Below are 12240 nucleotides of genomic sequence, written 5' to 3' on the forward strand. Positions count from 1 at the left end.
ACGGAAGGAAAAGGAAAGAAAGAGGGAAGGAAGAAATAGAAGAAAGGAAGGAAAAGAAAGAGGGAAGGAAGAAAAGGAAAGAAAGGGAAGGAAGGAAGGAAGGAAGAAGAAAGAGAAGATGGAAAAAGGAAGGAAAGAATAAAAGAGAAGGGGGAGGCGAAGGCGAGGGGGCGGGGTCACGAGGGCCCACCCTTTCCCAGCCCCGCCCCCCGGGGCCACTTCAGGCGCGGCGCAGCAGCCCCTCCCCCTCCGCCCTTTCTCCGCCCTCCGCGGCTTTCGACGCGCTCGCGGCTCGGCTCCTTTTCCCGCTGCCCGGAAACTCGCTGCCACTTGCGGCGGCGTCCACGTTGCCCGGGCCGGAGCGAGCGGGGCTTGCCTGGGCCGGCTGGCCGGGCGAGCAGGCGGGCGGCGGGGCGACGAGGAGGAGGAGGAGGAGGAGGAAGAAGAGCAGCAGCCCCGCCGCGCGCCCTGAGGCGGCGCCCCTCCCCCGCCAGGTGAGGCTTCCCTTCAGGTAGCTGGACGCCCGGGGGAGGGGGGGAGAGGGGACAGCGCGTGCGCATGCGCTGGGCAGGGAGACCGGCCGCGGGCCACGCCCCTTCCCAGCAGGTGGCGCCCCCTCCCACCGCAGTTTATTGGTATGACCCCTGGCTTATCCACAACTTCTTAACTAGTTTAATTTTCTTTCAGTTGAATTGATCTTTCTCTTTTAAATGAGAAATGAATCCTGGGGGGGGGTGTGTGTCATAGAATGAGGGGGGGGGAGGTTTAGATCAGAGCCCCCCCCGTCCCCAAGGAGACACGCTGCTTTTCCAAACTTTGCCTCCCCCCCCCAAGTCTTTGATTCCAACTCCCATCATCCCCTGCTGGCCTGGTGAGCACTTTCTGAGGGCATCAGGTTGGACTCAGTATAATTAAGCAGGATTGCAGTCTGGGAGGTGCGTAAAGGTGGAACTCTTTGACTTTAACGCAGTGTTTCTCAACCTTGACAATTTTAAGGCATGTGGACTTCAATTCCCAGAATTCCACAGCCAGCAATGCTGGCTGTGGAATTCTGGGAGTTGAAGTCCACATGCCTTAAAATTGTCAAGGTTGAGAAACCCTGCTTTAACGCCTTTTTGGGGCTTCAGGTGCAGCCCAATTTTTAACTTCAGCAAATGGTCCCCCATTGCTTTTTTTCTCCAGGATTCCCCCTCCTTCACCCTTTCTATTTCCCAGGCTCACCTTGTGGTCCCTCATCCTAATATTAATGAAGTTCCTGTGAGTTTCTATGCCCTGATAAAGCTGCTCCTGGTTAAGCTTAGTGAGATTTTAGTTTAGAGGTATCCCCCACTGGTCAAACCATGATGGAGAGGAAGCTGGTTTATTTATTAGTCTCCCAGTGAGTTTCTGTGGTTGAGAACGGAAGTAATCTGGCTCTTCCTTGCCTAGCTCCACTGTGATAATATACTTGGGAAAGGAGGATGCCTCAATTCCTGGCTTGATGCGAGTGCTTTTGTTTATCTTATAAGGAATCTTGTTCATCAAGAAATTTAGACAACTACTAATAATTGGGGGCCAGTTATTACAGGTAGTCCTCATTTAGCAACCGCAATTGGGATTAGCAATTCAGCTGTTAAGTGAAGTGGTGGCTAAGTGAAATGTAACCATGTTTATGAGCCTCCTTCAACTTTCCTTTGCTTTACACACTTGCAAAGATTGTTAGTGTAAGGCTCGGTCACAAAGTTCCTTTTTCATCACTGTTATAATTGCAAACAGTGGCTATACAAGATAGTCACTAAACAAAGAAAACCTGTAATTTTTAGCCTGGGTACTTACAAGGTTCCTGCTGGGAGGGGAAACATTTACTCTGCCTTGTGGATAAAGCAAATAACTACAAACACACAAAAATATATTCTGTACAAACTGTATCAGGGTGTTGGACAAAAACACAAATGGGGGTTACATTTATTAAAAGCTCTGCACGGTGCAGACAAACAGTTTTTAATTTCTCAAAGCAGTGTTTTGAGCTACATGCAAGCTACCGGAAGAGTGGGGATTAGAGATTTAAACTTTTAAAAACACTTTTTGCCTGCGTAATCAGCATGATTAAAGAGTCCTTGAGATTTCCTCCCCCCCATTTACTTCAGTAGCTACAGCTGTTGTTACTCTGCATCCCTGCAGGGAGTAATAGCAAATTGCATTGTTGAAACTACATATATCATCCATTCAGACCCCATATTAACTATCCCCCCCCATGTGAGAAACCATGTTTTTTTTTAAGCCCCGTTGCACCTTTTGCCATTTCTGTTTGCGCATTCTTGACCTGTGGCTACCTGAAAGGCAGTAGCCCTGAATACGTTGCTACTCCTGGGTGCTGTGAAATTGAAGTTCTAATAAATGTATTTAGTAGCATAATTCAAGATTGCTTTTAATTGGATCTGCCATATTATGCTCCTGTTATACCAAATAGGGATGCTTTGAGAAATAGTAGCTGGCTGTAGAAATGCAGTAATTATTCCTGAGCCAATCATATTTTTTAAAGTAATTTTATTAGTTTTTTTTTAAGTTTACAATTCATAAATGTTTATTAAATGACATGTTGTCTGGGTCTTAGCCTAATAACATAATAAAATCCTAATCTCTTTTTCCAGCCATTGGTAAAATACATCCTATATTTGAAAATATTTAATATCTTTCTTTAATCTTCAATGTGAGTCTATCCATTTTCTGCACATTCCAGTATTTTCTTAATTATGTCATCTTCAGATGGTGTTTCTTCATTTTTCCATTGCTGCGCAAAACAGTTCTTGCTGCTGTTAATACATGTACCATTAAATATACATTTTGTTTCTCATTCTTCCCTGAGATTATACCTAATAGAAAAAGTTCTGGCTTAAAATCTACATGTTTTCTTAACATTTTTTTCTAACCAGGTACGAATTTTTGTCCAAAATTTTTTTGCTTTGCTTTTGCTGAGCCAATCATATTAATAGGCTTTACCTTATATAATTGTCCACTTTGCTTTCCTCTTTCCCTCCTTTTTTTTTATATTTTTAACACCTGGTTCCCATGGAAAGGCTGTATTTGGAATAACATTGTGATTCACGGATGCCTTTTTCCGTTGGTTTAAATGTGGACTCTGCCCTTTTTGATTAGGTAACCACTTGTTTGTTTTCCATTTGAAAGAGAGTTAACTGAATTTGCTCAGCTTTAAGGAGAGCTTTGAGTTGAAGGGATAACTTGCTGTTTTGCGAGTATAGTTCGCTTTTGAATGTTAAATGTTTCACCTCTGTGTCAAACCGTGTAAAACGTTCTGAAATAGCATCTTTCATTTTGCAAACATTCCAGTAAGAAAGGTGCATAATGACACAGGAATGAAACAGGCATGAAAAATGTACAGGCGAGGAAGAAGTGTTTCTGATAATGTTTTACTTGGGTGAGGCTAATAAAACACATCCAAATAAACATTTCATACATGGCAAAATATGTAGCAATTTTAATGTAAAGTTCCATCTGGGTTGTTTCTCTCTGGGATAAAATAGGGCATTTCTTATATTTGAATATGTAGTGGAAAAAAATCCGCATTTGTAATTTATAATTCAGAGGTTAGAAACATGGATAGAAGATGCTGCAATTTCAACATCTGGTGATTAAAAGGGCCCCTATGATATTCCCGCAAAAATGTTCTTTTTAAAAATTCAGATAAAGATGTTTTTACTTCTCTAAAGAACTCGCCTTTCTAAAATCCCTTGTGTTGCACAGGAAATTCCTGGGTAAAGAAAATTTGCCTTTGCATTTAGAGGCAGCATAATAGCTGTACTTCTTTACTAAAAAGAATTAGGTGGAGCCGGTGTGCTGATATATAAAAACATAAATTCAAGACTGGGAAACATAGAAGACTACATAATTTTTGTATCATAATTTTGGAGATGTATCTTTAGTAACAAAGATAACTTTATACCATCAATAATGTTATAACTGAAGGCCATAGGGCAGTGGTGGCGAACCTATGGCACGCATGCCAGAGGTGGCACTCAGAGCCCTCTCTGTGGGCACGCGCGCCATGTCCCGGAGATGGCAACCGTCCCTCTTCAACGAGCCGCCCGCTAACTCACCGAGCTCCCACATGGCCATACGCATCCTAGCACGGCTGGTTTCCCTCCCCTCCGTCCCATTCCTCCTCCCTTCGCATGCTCTCCTTTCCCCGGGCACGGCCCACTGCATCTATGCTTCTCTGAACTGCTGGTAGTGGGCTGCGGAGCCCCAGAGTGCACCGGTCGAGGGGCCGGCAGGCTGTGGCTGCTGACGGACACCGTCGGCCCCCATGCGCTCGCTGGCCTCTGTATGCGGGGGCCAATGGTGTCAGGCAACAGCCACCCCATCCCCTGCTCCACCTTGCCCTGCGGCAACGGCACCCCTGCCCTGCCTCGCCTCGCCTTGCCTCACCCTGCAGGATGAGCCTCCTGCCCACCACCCCATCTGCCAGAGACCCCCTGGATCTCCCCCAACCCTGCCCAGCTCCCACTGGCGTCCCTCCCCATGAGCAACATTGAGGTGACCAAGCCCACCTTGGCCACACCCACCCAGTCTGCCATGACCACCACAGCCACGTCCACCCAGTGGGCCAGGCCCACCTGGCACCTGGTGATAAATAAGTGGGTTTGGGGTTGCAGTTTGGGCACTCGGTCTCTAAAAGGTTCGCCATCACTGCTGTAGGGTCATTTTTATGGGTGTGATGCTGCTGGCTTTTCTTCCCATTTATGCTATTTTCATTCCCTAAGTATTCAAACAATCTTTGCAGAGAAATATTACAGTAGTATCATTACCTATTAAGAACCGATTAAGATCCAAATCATGGCACTTTGTTTTGGTGTAGTTGTGAAAAGCAAATTTGCTCAAAATGAGAATGGAGGTCTGTGGTTTAACAGTTCAGAAATTGCGTTTTACCAAATGTTGATTCAGTTGTCATTAGATTTGCCAATATGCTTCTCTGCTACGTATTAGCCATCTCAGTACTGTATATTTATTTTGGAATATGATACTCTTCTAATAAACATGGCACGGGAAGGGCCAACTGAAGTGAGAAACATTGACTTTCCAGTAGTACAACTAACCAATAGCTGATCTTATATGCCCTAAAATGCAGAGCTGTCGGCTAATTTTTATAAATTCAATGATTTCTCATATTATCTGCTAAAACCTATTGTGGCAATGTTGAGGTCTGTTAGCTCAATGGTGCTTAACCTTTTTGAATGAATCGCCCCCTTGAGCCAATGAGGAAGTTGTCATCGCCCCCCTCCCCCAACATAACCTCTCAATCACAACATAGGAAATAATTCTTCAATTTATGCAAACACTTTTATTTATTTCCAGTCTTTTTCCCATATCTCCCATATTCTGGCCAATGGCGTGCCACTGTATGGGTAGAGGCTGCTGTACAACGCGCATGAAGATAAGCGATGCGTCTTCACATATGTACGGCGTTCTGTACTGAAGCTAGCTGGAGGAACATTTGAAAACAATTCAATCCACTAATAGCGAGTGATCTGATGTTTTTGTAAGACAGATATACAGCAATTCACTGTACGAAAAAGTCTCAAAAGTGTCCCCAAAACTTCTCACTCCATCGCCCCCATATCACCCCCTTTTTGTTCCTTCGCCCCCGCGTCTCCCCTTTTCGTTCCATCCCCCCCTGAAAAATGAAATCGCCCCCTGGGGGGCAATATTGCCCAGGTTAAGAACCACTGTTTTAGCTTATAAGACGGAAACGTATAGGATGGTGATCAGACAAGTCTGAATTAAAGAAACATCGTATGTCCAGAATTTTCTTTTTCTTCAATTGTGCTTGATTCTCAGAGAGTGCCTGGACAATTCCTGCAGTTCTTCTTGGTAAGGTTTTTCAGAATAGTTTGCCATTGCCTCCTTCCTAGGACTAAGAGATAGTGATGGGCCCAAGGTCACTCAGCCCGTTTTGGGCCCAAGGCAGGACTAGAAGTCCCTTAAGCACCACACCAAATTGGCCCTCATAAGCCCAGAGAAATTATACTAAATATATGTGTATTCGGCCTATTGTTCGTTTTCAGGAAATAATAGCAAAACCTCTAGGCTGGAGGATTATTTCAATTAAAAACATCTTCTTCTAGAATTGATATAACACAGCCATTCTCCAGTTAACTATCCTCAGAAAATCTTACTCATCTGTCTGGGTCTTTGTGCTGCACCTGTTGAATATCACCCACAGCTTTGGTGAGAGTTGGAGATTTATTGTTAACTCTTACGGCATCATTTTTCTAAATCTAGACTGAACAAGTATTATCCCCCTCAGGCCCTGATGCTGGCAGAACTGTGCCCTCTAAAGCTTAATATCTTTGCCTTCAAGAGTTTTGTTGCCATTGAGACAAAATTATTGCCTCTACAAGCTGGCAAATTGACGTGGATGTCATTTGGGCAGGAGCACTAGTATATTTGTTAAGGAAGATTTTTTTTTTTTCCCGTTCAATCTCAGAGATTGCCTAGACAAATCCCCACACTTTTCTTGGCAAGGTTTTTCAGAAGTGATTTGCCATTGCTTCCTTCCTGGGGCAGATGGAGAGTGACTGGCCCAAGGTTCCCCAGCTGACATCTTGCCCAAGGCAAGACTAGACATCATGGTCTCACAGTTTCTGGCCTGATGCCTTAAGCGTATACAAGCTGGCTCTCGTAGTAATTGTGCTAAATAATGTGTGTATTTGGCATATAGTTTTCAGAAGTAGATGTGCTTTGGACAGCCATTGTAGGGGAAAGGAGTAATGGGAAAATGTATTATTGGCTATGGCCAGGCCTTGAAGTAGTGCACGGTTACAGGAAGCAGTCATGGGGAAAGGAAGACAAGTTGTATAAATAAATTGACATTTCAACGATTCAAAATTACTTCACTTGTTTCTTAAAAAAAACTTTGAAATTAGGCCATTCTTAACCTATTTTGCGGAGGTAAGAAAATGGTCTTAAAAATGGTGAGATATCTCAGGACACTGACAAAAATAAAATTTTGGGAAGTCCTGTCCTGTGCTGTCACTGTAATTGTATGAATGAAGAATGTGGTTTCACAACAGAATCATAGAATTATAAGGATGGAAGGGGTCTTCTCTTCCAACCCCCAGTCTGACCTCGGAGGTCTGGAATGGTATAGGAGAACCTATACCAGAGGTAGGCAACCTGGGCTCTTTTATGACTTGTGGATTTCAACTCCCATTTGAGCATAGCTGGCTCAGGAATCCTGGGAGTTGAAATCCACGAGTCATAAAAGAGCCAAGGTTGCCTGCCCCAGCCCTATACCATTCTAGACAAATGGTTATCCAGTCTGTTCTTAAAAGCCTCCAGTGATGGAGCACCCACAACTTCTGGAGGCATGCTGTTCCACTGATTAATTGCTCTCAATGTCAGGAAATCTTCCTTAGTTCCAGATTGATTCTCTCTTACCGTAAATGCCGGCGTATAAGACGACTTCCGCGAGCGCTGAAATCGGCGCCAAAGACGGGGGTCGTCTTATACGCCGAGTCGTCTTATACGCCGGAAATACTGGTAGTTTCCGGCGTATAAGACGACGTTCTAGGAATGCGGCCCGGCTATAAAGACGGGGATCGTCTTATACGCCGGGTCGCCTAATACGCCCGCATATATGGTAAATCTTCCACTCTACTTCTTGCCCTGTCCTCAGGTGCTTTGGAGGATAAGTCGACCCCCCCTCTTCTCTGTGATAGCTCTTCAAGTACCAGAAGACAGTTATCATGTCATCCCTAATCCCCTTCTCTTCATTAAGCTAGACCAGGGGTAGGCAACCTTGGCTCTTTTATGACTCGTGGACTTCAACTCCCAGAATTCATGAGCCAGCATGGCTCAGAATTCTGGGAGTTGAAGTCCACAAGTCATAAAAGAGCCAAGGTTGCCTACCCCTGAGCTAGACACACCCATATCCCTTAACCGTTCGTACAAGCGGTACTAACACTCCATGTGATCTTGATACTACAGGTAGTCCTCAGCTTGCAAGAGTTCATTTAGTGACTGCTTGAAGTTACAATGGCACTGAAAAAAGTGACTTATGACCGTTTTTCACACCTACAGCCAGGATCATGTGATCAAAATTTGGAGGCTTGGCAACCGACTCATATATATGACGGTTGCAGTGTCTCAGGGTCATGTGACCACCTTTTGCCACCTTCTGACAAGTCAGTGGGGAAGCCAGATTCTCTTAACAACTGTTACTAATTTAACAATTGCAATGATTCACTTAGCAACTGTGGCAAGAAAGGTTGTAAAATGGGACGAAACTCACTTAACAAATGTCTTACTTAGCAACAGAAATTTTAGGTTCAGCTGTGATTGTAATTCGAGGACTACCTGTATCCTTCTGTTGACGTAGCTTAGGACTTCATTGCCTTTTTTGGCAAGTTGCTGGTTCACCCTTAAATGGTTGTCCAATATGACTCCGAGATCCCTCTTACAGTTACTACTGTTGAGCCAGGTAACACCTCACCTCTATCTGTGCATTTGTTTTTTCTTGCCTAAGTGCAAGACCTTAATTTTCTCACCACTGAACTGCATCTAGACCAGTGGTTCTCCACCTGGGGGTCGGGACCCCATTTGGGGTCGAACGACCATTTCACGGGGGTCGCCAAACAACGCAGTCCGCCATTTTTTTCCCCCTTTTCCTTAGCTGTCTACTCCCTTTTATTCTATTGGCTTTTGAAAGCCAATAGAACAGACTCTGTTAAATAGAGTCTAATTCTATTGGCTTTCCAAAGCCCATAGGAATTGTCCGGGCTGTCTCTGCCCTGCTGAGCCCGCCAAAAGTCCCATTCTGCAAACGGCGCTGCACCAGTGGAGTAGTCCTCGACTTACGACCGGTTGAGCAGTCCTCGACGTACGACCGGTTGGGGGTCGCGGCATTAAAAAGGTTGAGAACCACTGATCTAGAATTATTGTCAAGTTTCAAACAGAAGCTGTTGTTTCTTGTCATTACTCTGTTTCTGGCATGAGTTGTTGGTGATATGGTATGCTAAGGAGTGTCTGACTATCTCTTCTGCATAATATTTCCAAATTATATTAGATAAGAGGATTTATTGCTATGCCACCTTTGAGGAATGATTGGGTACGGGAAAGTGCATCACTGTTTGGCTAGACATTCTGATTAACATTTCCAAATTCTGTTGGATAAGGAGTTTTTCTTGCCAAGTAATTTTCAGGGAGTATTAATCACGAGGTATCTGTGATTAGTATTGTATGGTCTGCTTGCCATTTCCAACTATCTCTTTCATGTCTGAGGCTGCTAAAAATGTTGTACGTGGCATGATTGGGCTAGAGTGAAAAAAAGGGCCAAACTGAAAATGTGGCTGTAGGCATTGTACTCCACTAATACTTCTTAAGATAGAATAATTATTTAGGATTAACTCTTGTAAAAGCAACTAAATGTAATTTTCTGATAATAATTGAATGGTGCGTGTATTGAAATGGGCTTCTTAAGAAAATTGTTGGTAGACATTCAGTCTCAACCCTGTGTTTGCTGTTTAGAAGCTAAACATTTTATTGTTAAATCTTTTCAGTGAATGTGCTAAATCCTCTCTCATTTTCTTTTGTTTAGGGATTTTATGTTTTAATTGCAGCAGACATGATTTGTTCAATCTTGGTCCTTAAAAACTGCATGCCAAGTTCTTTTCTGTCTTCTCTGAAATGAAAAATATATAGAGCAAGGTGTGACATATTGTGTCAAGACTTCAGTGTTTAAGAGTGAAGGAATATGTATTTATGAAGATAACTTACTCAGTTTGAGAGTAGAAAATATCTATAGCTACTGAAATTAATAATCATTTTTTTCAGAAATTTCATTTTCTAGAGTAAACAAAGCTAATAAATCAACTAAGAGGGATTAAAAATATGTGGGTATGTTATTCTTATATGAATATTTATTTATTTGATACACTTAGTTTTTTTGTATCTTGTTTTAGTTTGATATTTGCAAAAGGTTCTTAAAAGCAATATTCATACTAAAACCTAATAATAATCACAATTCCCAAACAATTGGAGCATCACTTGAACACCATTGGCATTGACAAAATCACATCAGTCAGTTGCAAAAGGCAGCTTTATTTGGAACAGCTGACATCCTGCAATGATACCTTTAATATCAACAACATCTGCTATCCCAAGTCCTTGGGAAGGATAGGTGGATGAAAATGTCAAATCCAGTCTAAACATCTGAGCGACAAACCATAATTACAAATCAAGTTCAACAAGAAGAGGATATCTGAAAAAGAATGTAACAGTTCTGGAAAGAACATCACCCAGAATCAGAAAGAACAGAACAGAGGCTAGCAGATCAATGTTGATTTATATCATCAAATAAATGATTGGCGGAAGCAGACTTGGTAGAACTGCAAAGGTATATCCAGGGCAAAGAAATCAAAGCGTCAGAAGAAGCTCAGATTGTAAACCAGGGGGAGTCAGCAGCAGAGGAAGCCTTATTGAATTTTTTTCATCCCCAGACCAAACTCTGCCTTCTCAGAAAGACCAATGCCCTCTAACTAAAGAAGTAGAAAAATTGAAACATAAAATGACTGAGCACCTAGGACAGCACAAAAATAACTGAATATAGTTGTTGCCTGCGTTGAAGCTTGTTCCAAAGAAACAGCTAGCAGAAGCATTACAAAATGCCAATACTGTAATATCAGATATAAATACTAGTTCACTTCAAGAAACAAACCAACTAATTTACAGCATGTCTGCAATTCTATCTGAATATCTGTGATGCAAAATCAAAAAAAGTCAAACAGCGCATCACCAAAATGGAAGATTTGCCTGGGAAATAAGATCAGCATGCTAAGATCAAATGCAAGCCAAGCTAGAAAGAATGAAACAAAAGAAGCTGAAGTACAAGAAGACCAAAGAATACTTGATCAATACTTAAGGAAGCTCTGGAAATAATAAAGCAGCAAGCAACCGCTATTAGCCAAAGCAGATGCAAAGCTCAAATTGCCCGTTATAGGCAGAATCTCCAAATTCAGCCAAATCAGAAACGTTTCTACTACTTTACCATCTCTGGAGAGATTATAATGAGCAAGTCAACATCTGACAAGAAGAATGTAACTTGGATAAAGGAGATAGATAACAATAATATAAAGGTGAAATGAAAGAACTTGTAATAAAAGCAGAAATGGTAGAAAAAAAGGTAAGCGAGATCAAGAATTAGTCAGCGCCAGGTGAAGGTGAACTGCCTGGCTTTTGTTTGAAACATCTGACTGATCTACACCCACTCATTGCCAAGCAGTTTAACAGCATACTGCAAGCAGATGCAATTGAAGATTGGTTAACACCTGGCAAAACCTACCTGATAATGAAAGATTCAAAAACGGGGCAGCACCAGGCAACTACAGACCAATTAATTGTAATTGTTATTGCTCACTGAAGTCAAGAAGAAGGTTAGAAGTGAAATATATCATGAGAGTGATGAGAGAGATTTTAAAATCCAAACTCAGTGGAGGAAATATCATTAAGACAATACCTAGGCAATTCCAGTCATTAGATACACAACTGGAATAATGCACTGAAGTCAAGCAGAACTAAGTAAGCCCTGGATAGAAAATCCAGAAAAAATAATGACAATGAATCATGCCCTTCATCCTTGCAGCAATGTTGACAGACTCTACTTACCAAGGAAAATAGGTGGGTGTGAATGTTGCAGGTACATCAGGCAGTTGAAGAAGAAAAAAGGGCACTGGGAGAATATCAGAAGGCCGTGAAGAAGATGTGCTGAAGCTAGCAGACCATGAAGACTTACTGAATACTGGAGAGGCCACAATGCAGTATATAAGTCTCATAAATAAATAAATGGCCCACAAGAAGGACCAGATAAAAATAGAAAAGAGAGTGTCAAGCATCACAACAGGAGTGTCAAATTGCCAGGGCTGGATGCATCAGTGCCCACCCCATTGCCAGCAATGGAAAAAAAGTCACGCTATGTCGTGACACGTCACGTCACCTTGCAAGTTTGACACCCCTGATTACAAAGTACTTTAAAAACAAACTTAACAGGTAAGGCATATAACAAGAATACCTGGCAATAGCTGAGATCAGTAAAGTTGAATAAAGAGGCAGAGGGGCTAATTCTGTCTGATTAAATGGCTTATTAAATTAATTGCACACAAAGCCAGAATTGAGAAGACAGCAACAGACAGCAAAGAACCTCTGCAAAGAAGCTGAAGAAGCAGTGGACCACTTATTTAGCTGCTG

The 12240-nt window shown here is 42.6% G+C and overlaps 1 protein-coding gene across 2 annotated transcripts in view; it reads left to right on the forward strand.

Annotated features, from left to right (window-relative positions):
• Positions 1 to 260: 260 nt before the first annotated feature.
• LOC120299615 (ligand of Numb protein X 2-like) overlaps positions 261 to 12240 on the forward strand; it is a 74321-nt gene continuing 62341 nt past the window's right edge. The window contains exon 1 of one of the 2 annotated variants that reach the window (XM_039324594.1): positions 261 to 511. The gene's annotated coding sequence lies outside the window, so the exon portion shown is untranslated. The remainder of the gene's footprint in view (positions 512 to 12240) is intronic. The other variant, XM_039324593.1, reaches the window with a different exon arrangement.

This window comes from Crotalus tigris, unplaced genomic scaffold (assembly GCF_016545835.1).
Source record: "Crotalus tigris isolate CLP2741 ecotype Arizona unplaced genomic scaffold, ASM1654583v1 scf7180000024303.721469, whole genome shotgun sequence".
Lineage (NCBI taxonomy): Eukaryota > Metazoa > Chordata > Lepidosauria > Squamata > Viperidae > Crotalus > Crotalus tigris.